General features: G+C 44.6%; 1 pseudogene; it reads left to right on the top strand.

Annotated features, from left to right (window-relative positions):
* Window positions 1–23,628, top strand: part of LOC134575287 (zinc finger protein 850-like) — a 203,237-nt pseudogene that overhangs the window by 62,086 nt on the left and 117,523 nt on the right.

Genomic DNA, 23,628 nt, shown 5'->3' with positions numbered 1-23,628 from the left:
GGAGGAGGAGGAACCATGTTCACAGCAGGGTGGCATCCTAACACAGCTCGTGGGCATCACTGGAGCATAGCTGGGGGGATACGGAGGACACAGACGATACACCTCCCACAGAGGACAGCTTGTCCTTGCCTCTGGGCAGCCTGGCACACTTGAGCAACTACATGCTGCAGTGCCTGCGCAACGACTGCCGAGTTGCCCACATTCTAACTTGTGCTGATTACTGGATGGCCACCCTGCTGGATCCCCGTTACAAGGACAACGTGCCGTCCTTAATTCCCTCACTGGAGCGTGATTGGAAGATGAGCGACTACCAGCACACGCTGGTAGACGCGCTGCTGAGGGCATTCCAAACTGACACTGGGGGCTCAGTGGAAGCTCAAGGCAAAGGAGGAGGAAGGTGTCGCCAACGCAGCTGAGGCACCGCCAGCACCTCAGAAGGCAGGGTTAGCATGGCCGAAATATGGAACGTCTTAGCAGGAGGCAGCATTTCAGCAACATTGTGGAACAGTACGTGTGCACACGCCTTCACGTACTGACTGATGGGTCTGCCCCATTCAACTTCTGGGTCTCCAAATTGGGCTCATGGCCTGAGCTTGCCCTTTATGCCTTGGAGTTGCTGGCCTGCCCTGCGGCCTGTGTATTGTCTGAACATGTGTTTAGCATGGCAGGAGCGTTATCACAGACAAGCGCAGACGCCTGTCCACAGCCAACGTGGACAAGCTCACTTTATTAAAATTAACCAGGCATGGATCCCACCAGACTTGTCTGTACCTTGTGCAGAATAGACATTTATACCGGCCTCACCCAGCCATTGTTATACTCAAGTGCACTTGTTCTTTGTTTTCTTTTTTTATATGTCCCAATATTTTGGCCGCTACCCCAATTAAAAAAACCAAAACAGTGTTGGCTACCTCCTCCGCCTCAACTGCCGCTTCCACCTACACGGGCACGTTCACCACCTCCTCCTCCTAGTTCAAGATTATTATTTTTAATTATTTGAAGTTATTTCCCTATCCACATTTGTTTGCAGGGCACTTGTCCTACTCTTTCCCCCATTTTACTTCCTTTTGCAGCCCTCTAGCCCTTTCCAGGACTTTTTTAGAGCCATTTTAGTGCCCAAAAGAAAGAGTCCCCATTGACTTCAATCGGGTTCGGGGTCAAGTTTGAGTCCGAATTCAAACTTTTTGTCGAAGTTCAGACGAACCTGGCGAACCCGAACATCCAGGTGTCTGCTTATCTCTAATTAAGATATTTCGTTATTTTCTTAGTTCTGCATGGCTATTTTACGGTCAATGTCATAATACTGTTAGCTTTTACAGCACTAAAATACACATATTTGTATACTGTGATGTCCCTCGAGTACAACGATGCTCAACCTGTGCAGGTTTTATGGAAAGCTACTGGGTCAAATATAGGGCTTGCCAATTTCAGTTTTTACTGATGGAACTTGGCTAGATTGGTTATGTTTCCTTTGAGACCATAAGGTGGCCCAGGAATGAGCATTACCCCATCATGGCATACCATTTGCAAAAGTAGACCCAGTGTATTCAAAATGGGATATATCTAGCGATGTCCCGAACAGTTCGCCAGGAACTGTTCGCCTGCGAACATAGCTTGTTCGCGGTCGCCGTGGTGGGCGAACATATGCGATGTTCGGTCCGCTCCCTATTCGTCATGGAGGTGGGAGGGTCTGGGAGGGAGGGTCTGCTGGTGATTGGCTGGAATGTGTCTGCTGACTGTGAATTACAGGGTCAAAGTTTACTCAATGATGACGAATAGGGGGCGGACCGAACACAAGCGGACCTAGAAGTGGAAGCGTGCGGCTAATTTACCTCCCAGGCTGTGAGGTTGCTGTAGGTAAATTGCCGATCGATGGGTGTCCGCCGTTCGGACACCCATCGGTCGGCATGGGTTACTTAATCCACCATTCAGAGAGTTATGAGTCAAATTACACAGCGTGGGAAAATTCCAAAGAACTTTCCCACGCTGTTTAAAATGACACAGAGCACTCTGATTGGTGGATTTCAAACCAACCAATCAGAGTGCTCTGACAGGTAAATGTAGAGACTTACCTGTCAGTCTCTTCATTTACCTGTCAGAGCACTCTGATGTGATGGCTTAAACCCACCAATCAGAGTGCTCTGAGCCTAATTGCAGGGCGGGGCAAGGCCTTGCCCCGCCCTGCAGAGCTCAGTCTGCTCGGAGCCCTCCATGGGTGTAGAAGGATTTTTTTTTTTTGCGCTGTTTTTTTTTTTTTTTATATAATTGCGTCGGTTATTATGTTTTTTTTATTTGCCCTTTTTTGGGGCTGAAAAAAGATTTTAGAAGAAAGAAAACATCGAATGGTAAGTTTTTTTTTTTTTTTTTACAGGTACTTAGTTAAAGTAGTAGTTTTTAGGGTGAGGGGGGTAGGTAGGGGGATAATTTTTATTGGGGGGGAGGGGGTGACTAGGGGTTTGGGGACCCCTAGTCACCTGGTGGGGGGGGAAACATTTTTTTAGGGCCCCCACCCGCCGCTGAGGGGTGGGGGCCAGGGGGGAGGACACTATTACAATTTAGGGCCCCCACCCACCGCTCAGGGGGGAGAACATTAGGTCCCCCCTAATTAGTATTTAGGGCCCCCACCCGCCAAGGGTTGGGTGCCAGGGGGAGTACACTAGGTCCCCCCCCTTATTCTTGTTTAGGGCCCCCACCCACCGCTGAGGGGGGAGGACATTAGGTCCCCCCCTTATTAGTATTAAGGGCCCCCACCCGCTACTCAGGGGTGGGGGCCCGGGGGGAGGTCAGTAGGTCCCCCCCCCATCATTTTACTTTAGGGCCCCCACCAGCCACTCAGGGGTGGGGCGCGGGGGGGCCTTAGGTCCCCCCTTATTAGAATTTAGGGCCCCCACCAGCCGCTAAGGGGTGGGGGTCACGGGGAGGACACTAGGTTCCCCCCCCTTATTCTTGTTTAGGGCCCCCACCCACCGCTCAGGGGTGGGGGCCAGGGGAGAGGACATAAGGTCCCCCACCTTATTCTAGTTTAGTGCCCCCACCCACCGCTCAGGGGTGAGGGCCAAGGGGGAGAACATTAGGTCCCCCCCTTATTCTTGTTTAGGGCCCCCACCCACCGCTCAGGGGTGGGGGCCAGGGGGAGGACATTAGGTCCCCCCCTTATTAGTATTTAGGGCCCCCACCCGCTACTCAGTGGTGGGGGCCAGGGGGAGGACAATAGGTCCCCCCCATCATTTTACTTTAGGGCCCCCACCAGCCACACAGGGGTGGGGGGCGGGAAACCCTTTCACAGGCTGCTCACTGTTTACTAGACATGCCCCTACTCGCGGTATAGCGAGTAGGGGCAAAATTTACTAATACTAAGTAATTTTTACTTAGTATTAGTAAATTTGTCTGAAAGTCCAATTTAGGTCTTTCAGCATTTTGGTAAATAACTCCCTAATACCGTGGGAATTAGGGCGTTATCTACCAAGCGGCTGCAAGAGAAGTCCCGAGGTGCCGAAGTGCCGAAGTGGCGAAGTTGCCGAATTTCCGAAGTGTTGAAGTGCCGAATTGCCGAAGTCCCGAATTGCGAAAATCCCGAATTTCGGAATGCCGAACCGAAAATTTTCCCCATGCACATGCCTAATAATATGTAGTTTTTATGGAGATTGGATGTATAGTTTTAAAGTTACAGTATATGTGTAAAAAGTATATTTTTCCTGCCTGCCTGATTTTGTGCGAATGAATGGGAGTGTTTTACTGTAATGTACGGATTTTATTGGTTGTTCTACAAAACCCTGTTGGTGGTACTGTATGTGTGAAATCTGCATAAAAGAAAGCTCTTTGGTGCTAATTAAAGAGAACTATTTGCCCCTCTAACTCGCAGCCCCGACTCATGTTTGTAGGGAACAGCTATAATCACTACAGGGATTGCTATGCTCTGCATACTCCCTTAGCCACTAATCTCTTGTAAGAGCTCTTGTTCCTGATCTTGTTTCGCTCTACAGAAGGAAGAGGTTCACCCACTGGAGCCTGGTCATAGGTCCAGGGTGGACAGCAGACGGCAAGATCCCAGCTCAGCAGCAGCCGTTTGTGGAGTCTGCAGTGCTTATAGTGTCTACGGTGCTGACCTTTGGTGAGCGCTAGGAGCATCTTTTTCTATGGTCCAACTTTCAGCCAGCCAGGAGGCAATCGTAACAGTTCATACGAACGCCGTGCCGTTCGGTACATTGACTATGCAGGAACAAAACTGCCCCACATAGCCATCCCATGGAGCCAATTAGTTTCGTTGAAAGCTCTTTGTACAAGACTTTAACTCCATGGCGATTGATCTGTATGTATTGGATCTGAGCGCAGTTCGGTTATATTGAGTGCTCAGATCTAAGCTATCTGGGGATATGTATGAATGTGGGGATTCTGATCGGTATATTTAAAAATATATATTTTTATGTGTTTTTATGGTTGATATAAAATGGAGGATATTCTCTATCCCTGGAGGTAATTGAGTTACTTCTAACACTTAACCCAATTATCTCCAGGATAGAGAGGAGGAGTTGCAATGTTCATGTGATTGGTTGCTGTACAAAACTGTCTCAGTCTTCCACAAGGTCCCTATGGGAGTGTCCCTTGCTGGTTGGTGGCTACATCTAAGTGCTGCTTCTAAGTGTGTGGTTGGAGATATTCTGGAGAGTGCTGCTTCTAAGTGTGTGGTTGGAGATATTCTGGAGGTAATCTGAGGTATTCAGGAGGACAAAAAATTTAAGATTTGTTTGATTTAAATTATTCACCTCATTGGAATGGCAGACTTAGTTCAGTGTAATAGTTGTTATGCATTTGTTTCACGTTCCACTTTTTGGAGATTTGGATGCTGTCTAATCTGTAGACAGTTCTCTATATTGCAGCAGGAGATTGTATTTTTGAAGTCTGAGATTTGTAAATTATCTGGTAAACAAACTCAGAGACGTCCTAGGAATGGCAAATGGATTACTATAGGATCTGGTAGAATTAGAGTTGTGGATAGAAGGCATATTGAACAGTCTGTTACTCTACATAATTCATTTTCTGCACTTTCAGAGTGTAATGGTGTTATGGAGACAGGCTTAGGTACTGAGGGTAGTGGTGTTATGGAGACAGGCACTGAGGGTAGTGGTGTTGTGGAGACAGGCTTGGAGACTGTGGTGAGGCCTAATAGAAAGCAGTTGTTGTTGGGGGATTCCATCATAAGAGGTGTGGAGATGGACAATGGTGGTCTTGTGAGATGTCTTCCCGGAGCTACTGCTCACAGAGACAGGAGACGTATTTGTAATATTGTTAAGCGAGCAAAGCAGGAAGGGGAATTGGATGTACTTGTCCATTTAGGGACAAATGACTTGGCTTGCAATGAGGTTTCAGAGGTTAAGGGAGTTTTTAGTGTTTTTGCCAATGATATACGGCAGGTTGTTTCCACACTGGCATTCTCTGAAGTTCTGCCTGTGCATAACACTCAGAACGACAGGCAGATGCGTGTTAGGGACTTTAACTTGTGGCTTGTTGAATGGTGTCGGGAGCAAGGATTTGGCTTTATTTCTCATGGTAACTCTGTTTGGAATGGAAATAAACTGTACAAAAAAGATGGTTTGCATCTTTCTCAAAAGGGAACAAATGTTCTCCGTGAGCAGTTCAGAGGTTTTGCTAGGATGTATTTAAACTAGGGGGGGGGGGGGGAGGGGGGGCAAAAGGGTGATAAAACAGCAATCCAATTGCCCCCCAAAACAAGGACAGAAGGTGCCTTTAGCAAGTGTGTTAAAAAATTATAAGCCAAGAGTCATGTCTACAAATGCTCACAGTTTAGGGAATAAGATCCATGAACTTGTGGCAATAATGGCAACTGATAATGTAGATTTAGTCGCTGTTACTGAGACATGGTATAATGAGAAAAATGACTGGGACATAGCAATACCAGGGTACTCTTTATATAGAAAAGACAGGGAAGGCAAGAAAGGGGGAGGGGTGGCCCTGTATGTGAAGGATAGCATAAAATCTAGCCTAATAAAAGTTAGTGAGGCGAACATAGAGTCCGTTTGGGTTACGTTAGAATTTGGTAATCAAACAGTAACTCGGGTAGGTGTGATTTATAGACCCCCAGGACAAACAGAAGAGTTAGATAATCAACTAGTTGAGGAAATAGCTAAAATGACAATGAAGGGGGAAGTTATCATCATGGGTGACTTTAATCTTCCTGAAGTGAATTGGAAAACAAAATTAGCTACTTGTGCCAGGAGCACACATATTCTAAACTCCCTACTGGGATTGTCTCTAAAACAAGTCGTTGAGGAGCCAACTCGTAAGGAGGCCATACTAGATTTAGTGTTAACAAATGGAGATCTGGTATCAGATATTACTGTAGGTGAAAGTTTAGGATCCAGTGATCATCAGTCAGTGTGGTTTAATATAAGAACAGTGACTGAGTCACACCACAAAAAAACTAAAGTTTTAGACTTTAGAAAAACAGACTTTTCTAAAATTAGAATATGTGTAAAGGAGTCATTATCAAATTGGAGCAATTTAAATGGAGTCCAAGAGAAATTAGATTATTTAAAAGTTGCACTGCTGAAGGCAACAGAAAATTGCATTAGGCTTGTCAGTAAAAGCAAAAAAATTCAAGAAACCACTATGGTACTCCGCAGATGTGGCCAAAATAGTAAAAAACTAAAAGTTAGCATTTAGTAATTATAAAAAAAAAAAACAGAGTGAGGAAGACAGAATGCTCTATAAGATTAGGCAGAAAGAGGCTAAGCAAGTTATAAGAGCTTCCAAATCGCACACAGAAGAGAAAATAGCACAGTCAGTAAAAAAAAAAAAAGGGGACTGTAACGGAGCTCCGTGTACTCTCCGACCGAGTACCCTCCGTTGATGGATGCTCCTAGCGCTCTCAGAGGACTCCAAGCACTGCAGACGACACCACAACCACCGCAGGCTCCACAACCGCCGTAGCTTAACTGGAGCCGCGCCGTCTTCCTTCCACCCTGGATCGGCTTCTGTCCTCCAGGACCGTGTGGGGAAGACCTCTCCTCCAGGAGAGCGTATCCGGAACAAGCTCTTACAAGAGCTAAGTGATTAAGAGCTCAGGGGAATATGCAGCGCATAGCAATCCCCAGTGTGATATAGCAGTTCCCTCCAATAACGAGACAAGGCTACGTATTGAGGGTCAGAAGAGGTCTGAGGACTGGAACACCCAGCCTGGCTTTTATTGAGGTTACATGCAAATAGGACACTCCCAGGGGGAGGCATAAAATCACCAATCACACATCTGGTGCAGCCCACACATTCCCTCCCCTCAGATAAACAGTTAAACCAATTATTACATACAATAAAAATACAGTTTTTACACACACACTGTAACTTTAAAACCATACATTCAATTTCAATAATATTCAGACTCAGCATACATCAAACATAAACACTTCCAAAAATCAGCCAAATCCCTCCAGTGGATCAAAAGTTAGCTGGAAGTCCCTTTATGACCGACCGCAAGCACAATTTCCTGCCCAAAACAGTTCCATAGATTTGGGCTGTGCGGTCGGTCAATTTCATGCCGAAAAAACGACTAAGTCCCATTTCGAACGGGACTTAGTCTCTGGAGCTGCAAGTTCAGTATGGGAGAAGGTAAGGGTCAGCGGTGTTCGGCAGAATGTGTAGCCGATTTTAGTTCCACAGAATCTTTAGCATACACCGCTGACCGCATTCGAGGAAACCAAGATGGCCGCCGCCACGTGCAATTGACCGGCAGTAACCTCACAGCCTGGGAGGTAAATTGCCTGCACACTTTAGCTTCTGGGTGGTCCGCCTGTGTGGTACTTGGTTCAGTAAGCCCTATTTACTGAACCAAGTGGGAGAAAGCCAGGGGCAAGTTATTTTACCGGTCTGGGGACATAGTCTTAAAGGGACATTGTTCAGCAAAGTCACAATATGTCCCCAGACGGTTCTTAAAGGGCCATACACACCCAATAAAAGTTAATACATTATCAGGGGCACAATCTTCCAGGGGCCATAGTCATGAGGCAGGAGGCTGGCAAACAGGCTTCTCCACAATCCAAGGAAGCAGGGCAATTTTCCATTTAAAGGGCCAGTTACAAATAGCGATTTGTAACAGGGACAAAACATTTTTTTAGATACATAAATGAGAAAAGGAAAGTAAAACAAGGATTAGTTAGTTAGATTAAAAACAAAAGAAGGAAGGTATGTATAAGCGGATAAAGATCTATCTAACTGCCTCAATGAATATTTTTGCTCAGTATTTACAGATGAAAATGAAGGAAAGGTGCCTTGGTTAGGAAAAAGGACAAATGAGCCATTTATTACATGTGAGTTTACAGAGGAAGAGGTTTTATTTCAACTGTCAAAAGTAAAGACAAATAAGTAAATGGGACCGGATGGAATACACCCAAAGTTATTAAAAGAGCTTAGTGGTGTACTAGCAAAACCATTCACAGATTTATTTAACCAATCATTGATTGGTTTTGCCCATTCACAAGAAAAGTAGTAGGGAGGAGTCTATATATACTATATATACTATAGGCCAGTAAGCCTTACTTCAGTAGTGGGGAAAGTAATGGAAACCATGTTAAAGGATAGGATTGTTGTACATCTAAAAACACATGGATTTCAAGATCAGAGACAACATGGGTTTACTTCAGGGAGATCATGCCAAACTAAACTTATTGATTTTTTTGATTGGGTAACTAAAATAATAGATCAGGGTGGTGCAGTAGACATTGCTTACCTCGATTTCAGTAAAACTATGGACACTGTGGCACATAGAAGGCCTATCAATAAACTGCAATCTTTAAGTTTGGATTCCAATATTGTTGAATGGGTAAGGCAGTGGCTGAGTCACAGGCAACAGAGGGTTGTAGTCAATGGAGTATATTCGAAGCTTGGGCTTGTCACCAGTGGGGTACCTCAGGGATCTGTACTTGGACCCATTCTCTTTAATATTTTTATTAGTGATATTGCAGAAGGACTTGATGGTAAGGTATGTCTTTTTGCTGATGATACTAAGATATGTAACAGGGTTGATGTTCCAGGAGGGATAAGCCAAATGGAAAATGATTTAGGTAAACTAGAAAAATGGTCAGAGTTGTGGCAACTGACATTTAATGTGGATAAGTGCAAGATAATGCATCTTAGACGTAAAAACCCAAGGGCAGAGTACAGAATATTTGATAGAGTCCTAACCTCAACATCTGAGGAAAGGGATTTAGGGGTGATTATTTCTGCTGACTTAAAGGTAGGCAGACAATGTAATAGAGCAGCAGGAAATGCTAGCAGAATGCTTGGTTGTATAGGGAGAGGTATTAGCAGTAGAAAGAGTAAAGTGCTCATGCCATTGTACAGAACACTGGTGAGACCTCACTTGGAGCAGAGGCATATTAGCCGCGAGGCAAACAAGGCATTTTCCAGGGGGCGGCAAAAATAGCCGCCCCCAAATGCCCAAGGCAAATGTCTTGTTAGCCTTGTGGCTAACAGACATGCTGGGCTGCCGGCGGGCTGCTGGGCGGTCGGGCGGCGCTGGTGGGCGGCTGGCGAGGGAGCGCTTCCTCTGAGCTGTCTGCTCAGCTCCCTCGCGCGCCGCAGAGTGAGGCTGACGTCATATTCCGGCTCCCAGCCTCACTCTGCGGCGCGCGAGGGAGCTGAGCAGACAGCTCAGAGGAAGTGCTCCCTCGCCAGCCGCCCGCCTGCCAGTGCCGCTCGCCCAGCAGCCACTGGACCACCAGGGAGGAAGAGACCCCCCCCCAGCATTCCCAAAGGTAAGGAAGCAGGGGGGGTGTTTAAATAAATTTGTAAAAATGTGTTAGTGTGGGTGTCTGTTAGTGTGTGTCTGTTAGTGTGTGTCTGTGTCTGTTAGTGTGTGTCTGTGTCTGTTAGTGTGTGTGTCAGTGTGTGTGTCATTTAGTGTTTGTCTGTGTCTGTTAGTGTGTGTGTCTGTTAGTGTATTTCTGTTTGTTTCTGTTAGTGTGTTTGCCTGTGAGTGTGTGTGTGTGTCTGACTGTGTGTGTCTGTTAGTGTGTGTGTTTGCCAGGGCCGCCATCAGGGGGTGACAACCATAACAGTTGTCATGGGCCCGGCGGCCCTGGGGGGCCCGGCTGCCCGGGCCCCACATGTGGGACCTATCGGGTGGCCCACACACTTAGGGTCACCCGATGAGCCCCCTCCTTCAGGGGCCCGGTCAGCGCTGTGGCCGTTGTATAGCGCGACCGGGCCCCTTAAAAAAAAAAAAGCAGCCGCAAGTGCTGCTGGGAGGAAGTGGTCACTTCCTCCCAGCTCACTCCGCGCGGGAGGAGCACGCGCGCGCGCGCCCAGCCATGAAGAGGGAGCAGCGCCGACTCCCATCATCCCCAGCCACCCTCCTGCAAAGAAAAGGTAAGAGACAGGAGGGTGGCTGGAAAATGAGCTGTGTATGTCTGTCTGTCTGTGTGTGTGTGTGTATGTCTGTCTGTCTGTGTATGTCTCTCTGTATGTATGTCTATGTATGTCTGTCTGGATGCATGCATGTCTGTCTGTATATCTGTGTGTATGTCTGTGTGTCTGTATGCATGTATGTGTATGTCTGTGTGTCTGTATGCATGTATGTGTATGTCTGTCTGTCTGTATGTGTATGCATGTATGTCTATGTATGTATGTCTGTCCGGATGCATGTATGTCTGTATGTCTGTGTGTCTGTATGCATGTATGTGTATGTCTGTCTGTCTGTATGTGTATGCATGTATGTCTATGTATGTATGTCTGTCTGGATGCATGCATGGCTGTCTGTATGCGTGTATGTCTGTCTGTATGCATGTATGTCTGTGTGTCTGGATGCATGTATGCAGGGGCGTATTAGCCGCGAGGCAAACAAGGCATTTGCCTTGGGCGGCATTTTCCAGGGGGCGGCAAAAAAAGCCGCCCTCAAATGCCCAAGGCAAATGTCTTGTTAGCCTTGCGGCTAACAGACATGCTGGGCTGCTGCTGGGCGGTCGGGCGGCGCTGCTGGGCGGGCGGCGAGGGAGCACTCCCCCTGAGCTGTCTGCTCAGGTCCCTCGCTGCGCACAGTGAAGCTGGGAGCCGGAATATGACGTCATATTCCGGCTCCGCCTCCCAGCCTCACTGTGCGGCGCGCGAGGGAGCTGAGCAGACAGCTCAGGGGGAGTGCTCCCTCGCCGCCCGCCCAGCAGCGCCGCCCGACCGCCCAGCAGCCACTGGACCACCAGGGAAAAAAGAAGGCCCCCCCCCAGCATTCCCAAAGGTAAGGAGGCTGGGGGGGGGGGTTAAAGTAAAAAAAAAAAAGCCACTGGACCACCAGGGAAAAAAGAAGGCCCCCCAGCATTCCCAAAGGTAAGGAGGCTGGGGGGGGTTAAAGTAAAAAAAAAAAAAAAAGTGTTTATGTGAGTGTCTGTTAGTGAGTGTGAGTGTGTCTGTTAGTGAGTGTGAGTGTATGTGTGTCTGTTAGTGAGTGTGAGTGTGTGTGTCTGTTAGTGAGTGTGTGTGTGTCTGTTAGCGAGTGTGTGTGTGTCTGTTAGCGAGTGTGTGTGTGTCTGTTAGCGAGTGTGTGTGTGTCTGTTAGCGAGTGTGAGTGTGTGTGTGTCTGTTAGCGAGTGTGTGTGTGTCTGTTAGTGTGTGTGTGTGTCTGTTAGTGAGTGTGAGTGTGTGTGTGTCTGTTAGCGAGTGTGTGTGTGTCTGTTAGCGAGTGTGTGTGTCTGTTAGTGTGTGTGTGTGTCTGTTAGTGTGTGTCTGTTAGTGTGTGTCTGTTAGTGTGTTTGTCTGTTACTGAGTGTGAGTTTGTCTGTTACTGAGTGTGAGTTTGTCTGTTACTGAGTGTGAGTTTGTCTATTAGTGTGTGTGTTTCTGTTAGCTAGTGTATGCGTATCTGTCAGTGAATGTGTGTGTGTGTGTTTAGAATGCGGGGCGGGGTAAAGGTTGGGTGGGGTGGCGCGCGGGGGGGGGCGCCTGAGTTTTGTTCTGCCTAGGGCAGCACAAAACCAGGATACACCACTGCATGTATGTGTATGTATGTCTGTCTGTATGTGTGTCTATATGCATGTATGTCTATGTATGTCTGTCTGTATGTATGTCTATCAGGAAGTATTACTTTACTGAGAGGGTAGTGGATGAATGGAATAGCCTTCCAGCTGAAGTGGTAGAGGTTAACACAGTAAAGGAGTTTAAAGGGAAACTCCAGTGCCAGGAAAACGATCTGTTTTCCTGGCACTGGAGGGTCCCTCTCCCTCCCACCCCCCAAACCCCAGTTGCTGAAGGGGTGAAAACCCCTTCAGTGACTTACCAGAGGCAGCGACATGTCCCATGTCGCTGCTTCCTCCTCCCCCGCCACTCCTCCTTCTGCTTACATCGGCCGGTGGGCGAGACTGATCTCGCCCGCCGGCCGAGGAGACCTAATGCGCATGCGCGGCAATGCCGAGCATGCGCATTAGCGCACCCCATAGGAAAGCATTGAAAATGAATTTCAATGCTTCCCTATGGGGAATAGAGCGACGCTGGAGGTCCTCACACAGCGTGAGGACGTCCAGCGACGCTCTAGCACAGAAAACCTGTGCTATAGAGCAGGAAGTTCCCTCTAGTGGCTGTCTAATAGACAGCCACTAGGGGAGGACTTAACCCTGCAAGGTAATTATTGCAGTTTAAAAAAAAACTGCAATAATTACACTTGCAGGGTTAAGGGTAGTGGGAGTTGGCACCCAGACCACTCCAATGGGCAGAAGTGGTCTGGGTGCCTGGAGTGTCCCTTTAAGCATGCGTGGGATAGGCATAAGGCTATCCTAACTATAAGATAAGGCCAGGGACTAATGAAAGTATTTAGAAAATTGGGCAGACTTGATGGGCCGAATGGTTCTTATCTGCCGTCACATTCTATGTTTCTATGTTTCTATGGAAGACCTGTATAAAAGGATGGCATGTAGCCCACATTAAACAGATCCTGCTTGACCCTCAATACAAAGCCTCGTCTCATACTTGGGGGGATTATTCGTGTGTTTCCTGTTCGGCGCTTAGGAGTGTTCGGTAGCTGACTTTGCATTCGGGAAAGGGAACAGCTCTGGCAGCGTTAACCCCTTCTATACCCGGGGTACCGTTACAGCCATTTACTAAAGTTAGGGTTTATATTTGTATTTTGCTCAAAAAAATTCTCACTGATTATATCATTATTATACGTTTTACTGATCTAAAACTCGTATTTGTGTTCAGCGATGTCTCATGAGTACAACACTACCCAATAGAAAAAGAAAGCTACAAATGTCAGACCGAAATCTAAACTTGTAGCAAAATATGGACTGGGTGGATAATAAGGGCCTAACCCAATTTAGCCATAGGACAAAAAAGAAATTTGAGAGATAGTCCCTGTAACGGAACCTTACCTCTTCCTGGGAATACGTATTGCTAAACCGGCCCTTTTAACCACTAACCAGGTACATGTCCAATAACAGAGACTATAACCACAGTGGAATGTGCTTACCTGGTTCATGTGGATTACTTGTATCACAGTTCGGGACTTTTGAACAGGATTCGTCTATTAATACAACACGTACGGCAGAAACTCAATATGCAGAAAAACGAACCCAAACTACTGAACACCGCACGACCCTGCTTTTTAATTATGTGGTATTTTACCTCCCAGATCGGCACTTACCATCCGTATGAAACGCACAAACTCTTTGTTTCAGTTCCTAGGTGGCCGCCATTTCGGGACTTTTACACGTGTTCGCGGCCATCTTAGTTCACGAACAGCGGTGATTTGCCGTCGAGTGTCTGGAACCAAAATCGGACACTCGAGTAGGCGAACACCGCTGAGACCTCCATAAGACCGTAAATTCGTGCTGGAACCACCGACCGTGCTGCAGTTCGGTAGATAGACTATACCACATACAGGGATTGTAGCGATCATCAGGAAATGCACGGATGGCAAGATTTTCGTGCCTTTTCACCGCACGAATGAGGACCAACCGCAAGGCCAAAACTTATGGAACTATTTTCGGCTAGTGTGCCTGTGCGGTCGGTCAAAACTTTAAAGTCCCATAACTTCCGAACCCCTTAACCGAATGGGATGATTTTTAAATATGTTGTTCCCCCAGATTAGGGCTATCTGGGGATACTGGATTCATGGATGTACCCCAAGTATTTGGGGTACATCCAAAACTCGGGTAAAAATGGGTGTGTGATAATTATGTTGTTAACTGTTTATCTGAGGGGAGGAAATGTGTGGGAGGTACCATGTTTGTAATTGGTTACTGTCCTAATTATGTAGGTGTCTCCCTTTCATGGGCAGAATCGCATAAAAGGAGAATCCTTGTCATTAAAATTTAGCTCTTCTTGACCCTTCAAAAGTAGCCTCGTCTCGTTCTTGGAAGGGGATTTACTGCAGAATTACTTTGCTTTTTAACAGCTGAACCTGACTCTCCTCTTGGATTTTGTGGATGGGAACAAGCAACTTCATTACTATACAGCAGTTTGCCGGGAAAAAGGACGTCTCCAACGGCTGATACCCTCTCACTACCTGAGTAGCCGTTACAGTCCCCAGGGACAGAAATCAACAAGGAGACCAAATCTCAATCAGTTTCCATCACTAATTATATCACCTATATTGGTAGGACTAGAAATCAGGTCTAAAATCTGAAAAAATATCTTAATTAGTTACTGAAATATATAATAATTGTATACAAAAGCAAATAAATAGTGAAATGAACTGTGATAGTGTAAGAATAATAAATATTAACCCCTTAACCCCTTCAGGACGGAGTTAATAGTGCATGTTCTGATCAAAGAAAACGTAAACAAAAACTGGAATTTGCGCTATATGTCTGTTCAACCGTAATTCACTGCTGTCACATTAAGAAACAGGGCTTTAATTTATCATTAACTATTCATATATGGAACATAATTTATTATGAATAAAATTTTTAAAAAATTGAGAAAATAAGATTTTTTTTTTCATTTGTATTTCCGTCTGATATTTTAGCTGTGAATGTCATAATACTGTTAAGTTTCAAGCCATCCAATCACGGTGCTCTTTGTCATTTTACACAGCGTGGGAAAGTTCTTTGGAATTTTCCCACGCTGTGTAAAATGACAAAGAGAACTCTGATTGGGTTAAACCCACCAATCAGAGTGTTCTTAGCCTAATTGCAGGGCGGGGCAGTCTGCGCGGAGCCCTCCATGGGTGAAGATGGATTATTTTTTTTGTGCTCTGGTTTTTTATTTTATTTTAAGTTCGATGGGTATAATGGATTTTTATTTGTCAGGGGTGGGGGGTAGGACAGTAGCTGCCCCCCCCTCATTATCTTTATGGCCCCCACCCGCCGCCCAGGGGTGGGGGCCAGGGGGGGAAGGAGAGTAGGTCCCCCCCCTCATTATCATTACGGCCCCCACCCGTCGCCCAGGGGTGGGGGCCGGGAGGGGAGGACAGTAGGTCCCCCCCCTCATTATCATTATGGCCCCCACCCGCCGCTCAGGGGTGGGGGCCAGGGGGAGGACAATAGGTCCGCCCCCCCTTATTGTTATTTAGGGCCCCCACCTGCTGCGCAGGGTTGGGGGCCGGATAGTAGGGTTTTTTTTTACAGTGAGCAGCCACAGGCTGTTCACTGTTTAGTGGACATGCCCCCACTCGCGGTATAGGACCGGGTAAGTAACAAAAACCGTGAGGACATACTATTACGCCCTGCGGCGTTTAGAGCCGCTTAGAATAGGGCGTAATAGTACACCCTCCGGTTTTAAGGGGTTAAAGTGGCAACACTCTGTCTCAATAGAAACAGTATAGGTTAGGTGTGGCAGGCCTCCGCCCAGGGCCGGTGCAAGGATTTTTGCCACCCTAGGCAAAAAAAAATTTGCCGCCTCCCCCATATGTCCTGCCCACCATGTGACATCACAATACCCCGCCCATATGCTCTGCCATATGGGCCAACGCCAGTCTTCACATTAAAAAGCCTACAGGCACAGGCTATAGACACCAGAACCACTACATTATGCTGTAGTGCTTCTGGTGACTATAGTATCCATTTAATGTGAGGTGAATTAGAGATTAGATCCACTTAAAATATATTGTATTGCCTACTTACCACCAGATGAGGACAAGAGGCTGATGATGGGCTCAGTCTGGCTCCACAGGTCTGGTGTAGAAGAGGCTCTCTGGAGACTGTTTTTAATGGCCGCCTATTGCCCATACTACTAATAAGGATTAATAGGAGCTTTGCCCACATCCATCATGGCGCTGGGTGTGTCACTCCAGGCTCATTATAATAAACAATATCTCTCTATTTCCTATTATCTCATCCTTATCACATTATTAACACTCGCATATTGCTATCTTAGCGCTAATGGCCGCCTATTGCCCATACTACTAATAAGGATTAATAGGAGCTTTGCCCACATCCATCATGGCGCCGGGTGTGTCACTCCAAGCTCATTATAATAAACAATATCTCTCCATTTCCTATTATCTCCTCCTTATCACATTATGAACACTCTCCATATTGCTATGTTATTGCTAATGGCCGCCTATTGCCCATACTACTAATAAGGATTAATAGGAGCTTTGCCCACATCCATCATGGCGCCGGGTGTGTCACTCCAGGCTCATTATAATAAACAATATCTCTCTATTTCCTATTATCTCCTCCTTATCACATTATTAACACTCTCCATATTGCTATCTTAGAGCTAATGGCTGCCTATTGCCCATACTACTAATAAGGATTAATAGGATCTTTGCCCACATCCATCATGGCGCCGGGTGTGTCACTCCAGGCTCATTATAATAAACAATATCTCTCTATTTCCTATTATCTCCTCCTTATCACATTATTAACACTCTCCATATTGCTATCTTAGTGCTAGTGGCTGCCTATTGCCCATACTACTAATAAGGATTAATAGGAGCTTTGCCCACATCCATCATGGCGCTGGGTGTGTCACTCCAGGCTCATTATAATAAACAATATCTCTCTATTTCCTATTATCTCCTCCTTATCACATTATTAACACTCGCATATTGCTATCTTAGCGCTAATGGCCGCCTATTGCCCATACTACTAATAAGGATTAATAGGAGCTTTGCCCACATCCATCATGGCGCCGGGTGTGTCACTCCAAGCTCATTATAATAAACAATATCTCTCCATTTCCTATTATCTCCTCCTTATCACATTATGAACACTCTCCATATTGCTATGTTATTGCTAATGGCCGCCTATTGCCCATACTACTAATAAGGATTAATAGGAGCTTTGCCCACATCCATCATGGCGCCGGGTGTGTCACTCCAGGCTCATTATAATAAACAATATCTCTCTATTTCCTATTATCTCCTCCTTATCACATTATTAACACTCTCCATATTGCTATCTTAGAGCTAATGGCTGCCTATTGCCCATACTATTAATAAGGATTAATAGGATCTTTGCCCACATCCATCATGGCGCCGGGTGTGTCACTCCAGGCTCATTATAATAAACAATATCTCTATATTTCCTATTATCTCCTCCTTATCACATTATTAACACTCTCCATATTGCTATCTTAGCGCTAATGGCTGCCTATTGCCCATACTACTAATAAGGATTAATAGGAGCTTTGCCCTCATCCATCATGGCGCTGGGTGTGTCACTAAAGGCTCATTATAATAAACAATATCTCTCTATTTCCTATTATCTCCTCCTTATAACATTATTAACACTCTCCATATTGCTATCTTAGTGCTAATGGCTGCCTATTGCCCATACTACTAATAAGGATTAATAGGAGCTTTGCCCACATCCATCATGACGCTGGGTGTGTCACTAAAGGCTCATTATAATAAACAATATCTCTCTATTTCCTATTATCTCCTCCTTATCACATTATTAACACTGTCCATATTGCTATCTTAGCACTAATGGCCGCCTATTGCCCATATTACTAATAAGGATTAATAGGAGCTTTGCCCACATCCATCATGGCGCCGGGTGTGTCACACCAGGCTCAGTATAATAAACAATATCTCTCTATTTCCCATTATCTCCTCCTTATCACATTATTAACACTCTCCATATTGCTATCTTAGAGCTAATGGCCGCCTATTGCCCATACTACTAATAAGGATTAATAGGAGCTTTGCCCATATCCATCATGGCGCTGGGTGTGTCACTCCAGGCTCATTATAATAAACAATATCTCTCTATTTCCTATTATCTCCTCCTTATCACATTATTAACACTCTCCATATTGCTATCTTAGCGCTAATGGCTGCCTATTGCCCATACTACTAATAAGGATTAATAGGAGCTTTGCCCACATCCATCATGGCGCTGGGTGTGTCACTCCAGGCTCATTATAATAAACAATATCTCTCTATTTCCTATTATCTCCTCCTTATCACATTATTAACACTCTCCATATTGCTATCTTAGCACTAATGGCTGCCTATTGCCCATACTACTAATAAGGATTAATAGGAGCTGTGCCCACATCTATCATGGCGCTGGGTGTGTCACTCCAGGCTCATTATAATAAACAATATCTCTCTATTTCCTATTATCTCCTCCTTATCACATTATGAACACTCTCCATATTGCTATGTTATTGCTAATGGCCGCCTATTGCCCATACTACTAATAAGGATTAATAGGAGCTTTGCCCACATCCATCATGGCGCCGGGTGTGTCACTCCAGGCTCATTATAATAAACAATATCTCTCTATTTCCTATTATCTCCTCCTTATCACATTATTAACACTCTCCATATTGCTATCTTAGAGCTAATGGCTGCCTATTGCCCATACTACTAATAAGGATTAATAGGATCCTTGCCCACATCCATCATGGCGCCGGGTGTGTCACTCCAGGCTCATTATAATAAACAATATCTCTCTATTTCCTATTATCTCCTCCTTATCACATTATTAACACTCTCCATATTGCTATCTTAGCGCTAATGGCTGCCTATTGCCCATACTACTAATAAGGATTAATAGGAGCTTTGCCCTCATCCATCATGGCGCTGGGTGTGTCACTAAAGGCTCATTATAATAAACAATATCTCTCTATTTCCTATTATCTCCTCCTTATAACATTATTAACACTCTCCATATTGCTATCTTAGTGCTAATGGCTGCCTATTGCCCATACTACTAATAAGGATTAATAGGAGCTTTGCCCACATCCATCATGACGCTGGGTGTGTCACTCCAGGCTCATTATAATAAACAATATCTCTCTATTTCCTATTATCTCCTCCTTATCACATTATTAACACTCTCCATATTGCTATCTTAGAGCTAATGGCCGCCTATTGCCCATACTACTAATAAGGATTAATAGGAGCTTTGCCCATATCCATCATGGCGCTGGGTGTGTCACTCCAGGCTCATTATAATAAACAATATCTCTCTATTTCCTATTATCTCCTCCTTATCACATTATTAACACTCTCCATATTGCTATCTTAGCGCTAATGGCCGCCTATTGCCCATACTACTAATAAGGATTAATAGGAGCTTTGCCCACATCCATCATGGCGATGGGTGTGTCACTCCAGGCTCATTATAATAAACAATATCTCTCTATTTCCTATTATCTCCTCCTTGTCACATTATTAACACTCTCCATATTGCTATCTTAGTGCTAATGGCCGCCTATTGCCCATACTACTAATAAGGATTAATAGGAGCTTTGCCCACATCCATCATGGCGCCGGGTGTGTCACTCCAGACTCATTATAATAAACAATATCTCTCTATTTCCTATTATCTCCTCCTTATCACATTATTAACACTCTCCATATTGCTATCTTAGAGCTAATGGCCGCCTATTGCCCATACTACTAATAAGGATTAATAGGAGCTTTGCCCACATCCATCATGGCGCTGGGTGTGTCACTCCAGGCTCATTATAATAAACAATATCTCTCTATTTCCTATTATCTCCTCCTTATCACATTATTAACACTCTCCATATTGCTATCTTAGTGCTAATGGCCGCCTATTGCCCATACTACTAATAAGGATTAATAGGAGCTATGCCCACATCCATCATGGTGCCGGGTGTGTCACTCCAGGCTCATTATAATAAACAATATCTCTCTATTTCCTATTATCTCCTCCTTATCACATTATTAACACTCTCCATATTGCTATCTTAGTGCTAATGGCCGCCTATTGCCCATACTACTAATAAGGATTAATAGGAGCTTTGCCCACATCCATCATGGCGATGGGTGTGTCACTCCAGGCTCATTATAATAAACAATATCTCTCTATTTCCTATTATCTCCTCCTTATCACATTATTAACACTCTCCATATTGCTATCTTAGCGCTAATGGCTGCCTATTGCCCATACTACTAATAAGGATTAATAGGAGCTTTGCCCACATCCATCATGGCGCCGGGTGTGTCACTCCAGGCTCATTATAATAAACAATATCTCTCTATTTCCTATTATCTCCTCCTTATCACATTATTAACACTCTCCATATTGCTATCTTAGTGCTAATGGCCGCCTATTGCTCATACTACTAATAAGGATTAATAGGAGCTTTGCCCACATCCATCATGGCGCCGGGTGTGTCACTCCAGGCTTATTATAATAAACAATATCTCTCTATTTCCTATTATCTCCTCCTTATCACATTATTAACACTCTCCATATTGCTATCTTAGAGCTAATGGCTGCCTATTGCCCATACTACTAATAAGGATTAATAGGAGCTTTGCCTACATCCATCATGGCGCCGGGTGTGTCACTCCAGGCTCATTATAATAAACAATATCTCTCTATTTCCTATTATCTCCTCCTTATCACATTATTAACACTCTCCATATTGCTATCTTAGTGCTAATGGCCGCCTATTGCCCATACTACTAATAAGGATTAATAGGAGCTTTGCCCACATCCATCATGGCGCTGGGTGTGTCACTCCAGGCTCATTATAATAAACAATATCTCTCTATTTCCTATTATCTCCTCCTTATCACATTATTAACACTCTCCATATTGCTATCTTAGCGCTAATGGCCGCCTATTGCCCATACTACTAATAAGTATTAATAGGAGCTTTGTCCACATCCATCATGGCGCTGGGTGTGTCACTCCAGGCTCATTATAATAAACAATATCTCTCTATTTCCTATTATCTCCTCCTTATCACATTATTAACACTCTCCATATTGCTATCTTAGCGCTAATGGCTGCCTATTGCCCATACTACTAATAAGGATTAATAGGAGCTTTTCCCACATCCATCATGGCTCTGGGTGTGTCACTCCAGGCTCATTATAATAAACAATATCTCTCTATTTCCTATTATCTCCTCCATATCACATTATTAACACTCTCCATATTGCTATCTTAGCGCTAATGGCCGCCTATTGCCCATACTACTAATAAGGATTAATAGGAGCTTTGTCCACATCCATCATGGCGCTGGGTGTGTCACTCCAGGCTCATTATAATAAACAATATCTCTCTATTTCCTATTATCTCCTCCTTATCACATTATTAACACTCTCCATATTGCTATCTTAGCGCTAATGGCTGCCTTTTGCCCATACTACTAATAAGGATTAATAGGAGCTTTGCCCACATCCATCATGGCGCTGGGTGCGTCACTCCAGGCTCATTATAATAAACAATATCTCTCTATTTCCTATTATCTCCTCCTTATCACATTATTAACACTCTCCATATTGCTATCTTAGCGCTAATGGCTGCCTATTGCCCATACTACTAATAAGGATTAATAGGAGCTTTGCCCACATCCATCATGGCGCCGGGTGTGTCACTCCAGGCTCATTATAATAAACAACATCTCTCTATTACCTATTATCTCCTCCTTATCACATTATTAACACTCTCCATATTGCTATCTTAGTGCTAATGGCCGCCTATTGCCCATACTACTAATAAGGATTAATAGGAGCTTTGCCCACATCCATCATGGCGCTGGGTGTGTCACTCCAGGCTCATTATAATAAACAATATCTCTCTATTTCCTATTATCTCCTCCTTATCACATTGTTAACACTCTCCATATTGCTATATTAGCTCTAATGGCCGCCTATTGCCCATACTACTAATAAGGATTAATAGGAGCTTTGCCCACATCCATCATGGCGCCGGGTGTGTCACTCCAGGCTCATTATAATAAACAATATCTCTCTATTTCCTATTATCTCCTCCTTATCACATTATTAACACTCTCCATATTGCTATCTTAGCGCTAATGGCCGCCTATTGCCCATACTACTAATAAGGATTAATAGGAGCTTTGCCCACATCCATCATGGCGCCGGGTGTGTTACTCCAGGCTCATTATAATAAACAATATCTCTCTATATCCTATTATCTCCTCCTTATCACATTATTAACACTCTCCATATTGCTATGTTAGCGCTAATGGCCGCCTATTGCCCATACTACTAATAAGGATTAATAGGAGCTTTGCCCACATCCATCATGGCGCTGGGTGTGTCACTCCAGGCTCATTATAATAAACAATATCTCTCTATTTCCTATTATCTCCTCCTTATCACATTATTAACACTCTCCATATTGCTATCTTAGCGCTAATGGCTGCCTATTACCCATACTACTAATAAGGATTAATAGGAGCTTTGCCCACATCCATCATGGCGCTGGGTGTGTCACTCCAGGCTCATTATAATAAACAATATCTCTCTATTTCCTATTATCTCCTCCTTATCACATTATTAACACTCTCCATATTGCTATCTTAGCGCTAATGGCCGCCTATTGCCCATACTACTAATAAGGATTAATAGGAGCTTTGCCCTCATCCATTATGGCGCCGGGTGTGTCATTCCAGGCTCTTTATAATAAACAATATCTCTCTATTTCCTATTATCTCCTCCTTATCACATTATTAACACTCTCCATATTGCTATCTTAGGGCTAATGGACGCCTATTGCCCATACTACTAATAAGGATTAATAGGAGCTTTGCCCACATCCATCATGGCGCCGGGTGTGTCACTCCAGACTCATTATAATACACAATATCTCTCTATTTCCTATTATCTCCTCCTTATCACATTATTAACACTCTCCATATTGCTATCTTAGAGCTAATGGCTGCCTATTGCCCATACTACTAATAAGGATTAATAGGAGCTTTGCCCACATCCATCATGGCGCTGGGTGTGTCACTCCAGGCTCATTATAATAAACAATATCTCTCTATTTCCTATTATCTCCTCCTTATCACATTATTAACACTCTCCATATTGCTATCTTAGTGCTAATGGCTGCCTATTGCCCATACTACTAATAAGGATTAATAGGAGCTTTGTCCACATCCATCATGGCGCTGGGTGTGTCACTCCAGGCTCATTATAATAAACAATATCTCTCTATTTCCTATTATCTCCTCCTTATCACATTATTAACACTCTCCATATTGCTATCTTAGCGCTAATGGCCGCCTATTGCCCATACTACTAATAAGGATTAATAGGAGCTTTGCCCACATCCATCATGGCACCGGGTGTGTCACTCCAGGCTCATTATAATAAACAATATCTCTCTATTTCCTATTATCTCCTCCTTATCACATTATTAACACTCTCCATATTGCTATCTTAGCGCTAATGGCCGCCTATTGCCCATACTACTAATAAGGATTAATAGGAGCTTTGCC

Source organism: Pelobates fuscus, chromosome 10 (genome assembly GCF_036172605.1).
Source record: "Pelobates fuscus isolate aPelFus1 chromosome 10, aPelFus1.pri, whole genome shotgun sequence".
NCBI lineage: Eukaryota > Metazoa > Chordata > Amphibia > Anura > Pelobatidae > Pelobates > Pelobates fuscus.
The sequence above is the reverse complement of the archived record's forward strand: the minus strand, read 5'-3'. Positions and strand labels throughout refer to the sequence as shown.